We start from the raw sequence: 6000 nt of genomic DNA, 5'->3' as shown, positions 1-6000 counted from the left end.
ATTCTCTGGCAGTGTATGCTTTTGGCATTGAACACTGCAGGGTGCACCCCCAACGCTGTTCCTTTAGTAGTTAGGAAACAGTGTCAGCAAAACAAAGGGGCCAGAGATATGGACTACTGAACATTTATCATGATTGTCAAGACTCATCTGAGAGATGAGCCTTCTATAATCCTGCTTCTTGGGCTGGGGACAATCAACCAACAGGCTCTGAGGAAGGCCACATGAGGGCTGAAAAGTGAGCCTGAGCTGGTCCAGGGTTTGGGGAACCACAGGGTGAGAATAAATTCTAGATGGGGAGGGGAAGGTGGGTGAGATCAGCTTCCAGAAGGACCCAGCCTGGCTTCCCCACCAGGCCAGCAAGCCCCAGGTGCTGTCTGAAAGGCTGCCATGGGGAACTGCACTAAAGGACCTGGTTCATCACATGGCTGGTGTATTCTCTGCTGTCACTAGAAAGGTGAATCCTTTCCACTTAGGCAATCCCAGAGGAGACAAAGTGAGACCTCCTGGTCTTCTGTCCTGGTTGGCTGGTGGCTTTGAGTGCTTCCTGGATCATAAATGCTGGTGAACACCCCTTAGTGACTACCTGCTCTGTGGACCTGGGTGTCCCTACCATCCCTACCATGGGGGAGCAGGGTTATGAAACAGGGCATGGCCCCTCCCAGCTCACTGTGCAGGGCAGCTCTATGTGCAGCCTGTGCTTCCAGAAGCTGCCAGGTCTCTCTGTGCTATACTCACACCTCTGGGAGGCTTTAGGTGAGTCTTTTCTCTGCTTGTCTGAGATCTCCAAGCTTCTTGCACACTACTAATCACTGCACCAACAGTGCTGCCCCAGACATCAGCCTGGATCAAGTCCCTGCAGGTCTGCAATCCACATACCTGCACCACAGTGGGGCCTCACAATAACAACAGATGCCAGCAGGGGTGAGTGTGAGCTGAGAGGACACTGTAATGAGGCCCAAGTAGGACAGGGGATATTCAGGGTCAGATTACACCTTCAGCACCTCCCTCCAGGGTATAGTAAACAGCAGGCCTGTGGTCCTACCCCCAAAGGAAACTGGGGTCTAAGTCTTCAACTATCACATCCTCTCTGCTAAGCCACTAACTCTGGCAGGTGTCAGGTCACTGTCCACACATTAGTGGGAGCATCAGAATAGGGACATGGACACTAAGTCACTTCAGTTCCTCTCATGATTTATTTCTGCTGCTTTAGTTCACTGTAACTGCTGGGCCCAGCTATTCCTTTGGCACTGTTGTGATTGTGCTTCTACCCTGTCCCCAGCTCTGACACATCATCACATCAGCAGGGGTGCACTCACCCAAAACCTAGGCCCTTGCTATTTTGTCCATGTCTCAGGGAAAATATCCAGCCCTCAGGTCAGAGGTTGAGGCTCCACTAGTCTAAATGACATTGTACACGGAGATAGTGAACACAGACACTCAGCCTTTCATGTTTAAGGACCCATATTTTTCAGCAGCACCACAGGGAAGTACCCTGTGTGTCATCATATACAGGTCCCCACTCCCACACCCAAGACAAGCCTGCTTTTTCAGCTCTAGAATGTGTGGTTGTCACAGGAAACATGGGATGATACTCTTCATGTATGGAGTTAATGACTTATTTGCTCACAAACTGATCTGAAATGCTATCATTTCTAATTTCTCCTTATGAAATTTAACCTTTGAGTATCACTGTAGCTTCCAGCACTCATGGCCGGGGGGGGGGTGGTATGGCTGGGCCACAAACTCCAGGCTTCCCACTGTCTCATCACAGACTGGAAATCAGTCAGTGGAGAACCTGGCCGTCATCTGCACAGTGAGGGTGATGCAGGCAGGTGGGCTGCACAGCCTCATAGAGCCATGGAGCAGGACATTCTGCACAGCTGCCCCTTCCACAGCTCTTCCTTCCCAGGTCCCTCAAGGGTCAACATTTCCACCCCACATGCCCCGATGCTGGGAAGGTGAGTTTGCTCTCAGCTGCACAGTGTGACTAGACCATCTAACGCTGAGGCTTTGAAATGTGTTTATATCTTTCAGCCTCAGTTCACTGACAAGTGAGAATTGCACCCAGTAAAAGTGCAATTCTCAGAACAGTGAACCATACCTATAAGGCCAAGCTTATAGGGTCCCTGTGGGACAAAATGGGGTTTCCAGGCAATTGCTGACCCCGGCCAGGCTCTGTGGAAGGCCTTTTGGAGTAGCCGTGTTTATTCTCCATTGAGCTGTCCTCTCCACTAACTACAGGCTTCCCACTGTCTCATCACAGACTGGAAATCAGTCAGTGGAGAACATGGCAGTCGTCCACACAGTGAGGGTGATTCAGGCAGGTGGGCTGCACAGCCTCACAGAGCCCATAGAGCAGGACATTCTGCACAGCTGCCCCATCCACAGCTCTTCCTTCCTAGGTTCCTCAAGGGCCAGCATTTCCACCCCACAGGCCCCTATGCGGGGAAGGTGAGTTTGCTCTCAGCTGCACAGTGTGACTAGACCATCTAAAGCTGAGGCTTTGAAATGTGTTTATATCTTTCAGCCTCAGTTCACTGACAAGTGAGAATTGCACCCAGTAAAAGTGCAATTCTCAGAACAGTGAACTGTACCTATAAGGCCAAGTTTATTGGGTCCCTGTGGGACAAAATGGGGTTTCCAGGCAATTGCTGACCCTCGCCATGGCTCTGTGGAAGGCCTGCTGGCGTAGCCATGTTTATTCTCCATTGAGCTGCCCTCTCCATGGGAAAGGTTTGTTTCTCCCGCTCTGATCCCTACACTGAGTAAACATTCTGTCTTCATTGTAGAGGAGATTGGAGAGTTGCTCTATGGGCTTTGGGATGTATTATTCAGAACCAGTTTCTCTGGGGGCTGGCAGAATCATCAGGCCCATTCAGACATCAGGACAAGAACCAGTTGGTACCATGAATTCATGAATATACATAGAGCTAAACTATGCACAGACACTTTTCCAGGCACTGACCATGATCCAATGACCAGGAAAGATGTATCTACTCCCCTCTTGACCTTCCACACTAGTGGGGGCTACCCTGGATGGCAGATCATGTACCACTGACATTATGGTACATGTGCCCTCTCTTGGCTTCCCTAGACATGAATGCACAACAGTGGAAGAGGAGCCCAGCAGAAGCACAGAGTACTGGGTTGCAAGTCATTACACAATCTAACAACTGAGGAAAGAGGGAACAGGAAACATCCCTCTCTCCCCTCACTTCTCACATATGTATGGAACACAACTTCTGTACCACAGCAGACACATTTCCATCCCCATGGAGGCAACATGCCACTGGGGAGCACTAGACAGATGTGTGTACAGCTTCCCTGAAGAACGGAGAGATGGTCACACCATTGTCCATGGACTCTGCCGTGGAGTCATCTGTCAGTGTCTCAGGGCTGGCTGGGCCAACATTGCTTCACTGGTGGTGGAGATAGAGTGAACTGTGCTCTCCACAGCTGGAGCAGCAGGCAGGTGTCCAACTCAGCAGGTTGCCTTGGGCGAGCAGTTTGGGAGGGAGGATCAGACTTCACACTCAGCTGCCCACAGGTGTCTCCTCCAGAACCACAGCCCTGTTCTTAGATCTAAGCAACAGCTGCAAACCCACTTGGACTCTCCAATGCAACTTCACCTTTCTGAGCTGGAGCACTGTGAGTGCACTGTGGCAGAAACAAAGGTGAGAAGAACTGGGTAAAGGGTTGAGGGTGTGTGAGGAGAACAAGACTAAGGGACTACCCTGCAGCTCTGAGACACACACCAAGCAGAGGGTGGATGCAGTGTGGGAAGAATTCCTGATACTGGATTTATGCACAGAGCTGTCTCTGACAGGCACTGGGAAGTTTGTTTGCTCTGCAAGGAACTTGGGAAATTGATGTTCTTTACCCTTTTTGCTGTTGAAATGTCAGCTGCACACCAAACTCAAGGACCAGCTGCAGAGTCTGCACCTGATCCATCTCCAGTGTCTTCACCAGCTCTGGGACCACGGGAAGGGCCAGCACCAGGAAGCCATCTCTGTCAGCTCAGAGGTATGACTAACAGGGGCTCCACAGCAGGTTGCAGCTTCTCACTCCCCTGAGGCCAACTCCTGCTGAAAACCTGACTTTCCATCTCCTCCACTATTTTATCCATTTTCTTGCCCTTATATCTATACTCCTTTTAAATATTATGGCATAAATTAATTTTAAATGGATGATAGGATGTCATTTGTTTTAATTAGCATCCTCAGTGCAGTGGCATGTACACATTCTCAATGCATACAATCTTCATTTCTGCCCAGTTCCAGAACATTTCCCACAATTTCATTCCCATTTGGACACAATTCACTCTCTTCCCTGCCAATCCAGCCACCACTGATCTTTTTGCTTCTGTGATTTACTACTCCAGGTTTTCACATCAGTGCATCACAGCTCTGTTTGCCCAAGCATTAATGGTAGAAACTAACTGATATTTCTCTTTGATAAAGAGGACAATCCCAGATAGATCCCAGTTTATAAGTAAAACTTAAATATATTCATCATTGAGGTTGGAATTGCTTTTCCATTTGTTTTGTGAGATAAGAGACAAACTCTTGCAATTCATAAGGGAATCAGCTCATGTGGCCAGCAAGTGTACAAAATGCACACTATCTCACTGAAGATACATTCAGGGACATGTCACAGAGATGTGCTGTATCCCCATTTGACTTCAGGTTTTAAGACAGGTGGGGAACAGCAGTGGGGAAAAATGGGGTGGGGAAGTGTAGCCCTTTACCTCAGCTCCCATCACAGCTCTAAACAGGGTCCCTGGACCTCGCTGAGCTAAGCATAGAGGTTTCTCCCACACAGAGAGCTGCACAACAACAACACAAAAAATAAAGAAAAATCGGTGTAAATTTTTAACTTTCTTTTCAAGACTGTTGTTTCCAGCCCTGTTAGAACAGGAAGGAACTGTGTCCCTCCCTACCCTGCAGGTAGAGGGTGCAGGGCACCAGTGTGGGCCAGGAACCAGGGAAAGTTGTGGGGATTCTGAGCTCGGTCTCTCTGGGCCCACAGGGAAAGAGGCCAAGGAATCTGATCATGAAATAACCATTGATGCAAGATGGATGTGTGTGTGGAAGGTCTCAGTTTTTACAATGAAATACCTCTGACATCAATGTGCATACAGAGACAAACAGAGTGACAGAGACAAACAGAATGACAGAGGCAGAGTGAGGCAGATATGGGGGGACTTGCATCACTTAATGAATGGAGCTACAGAGCACCAGAAATGTGAATGCTCTTCTTGGTTTTACTCTCAAAGTCCTTTATCATACAGTGTCATCTTTGGGTGGGGAAGTGGCACAGGGAACGAACAAGAACCTGGTGAAATAGATAAGTATATTAAGATTTTCTTTTTTCTTTTTATAAATCTGTCATTTATAGTAAGAGAGTATACATTAATGACATACAAATAGTTCTCCAGTAGCAGAGTCCTCCGTGGCCTTGTCATTAGCAGGCTCTGAAGACAGAAGGAGGGTGGGAAAAGGGGAGGAAGGTCCACATAAAGGTGGAAATGGGGTTTCCCTTAGTTGAAATAAATGTTAGCTGAGACTACTTACTTAAAACAAAGAGAGATGCCACTTCTCCCCAACTTGTGAGGCAGGGGGGAAAGGCAGCCCAGAGTACAAGACTGGGTAGGAAGAGGGCCAGGGCTCAGCTGTGAGAGAGGGGATCACAGTATACCTATCAGGGCCACTGGGATGAGTGTTCTGCCATCCACCAGCTCCTCTCTCCTGTCCTTGCCTGCTGTGAGGGCCTGTGTCTTTTCACTGCTGGGTGGAGAGAGGGCCAAGCCATAAGCTCTCTCTCATCTCAAGTAAGACTGGGGACATGGCCAACACAGGCCTTCTTTCAGCATTTTCAGTGCCTGTAAGTTTATAATTCACTCAGAAGCTTTGGTTTCTAACTTTTCTAACTTCAGTTCATGGTTTCTAACTTTTCACAACTTAACTGAGTAAGAAAAGAATATGGGTGTCTGTCAATCTC

This window comes from Cavia porcellus, unplaced genomic scaffold, assembly GCF_034190915.1.
Source record: "Cavia porcellus strain 051 isolate PalLab524CR breed Dunkin Hartley unplaced genomic scaffold, mCavPor4.1 scaffold_34, whole genome shotgun sequence".
NCBI lineage: Eukaryota > Metazoa > Chordata > Mammalia > Rodentia > Caviidae > Cavia > Cavia porcellus.
The sequence above is the reverse complement of the archived record's forward strand: the minus strand, read 5'-3'. Positions refer to the sequence as shown.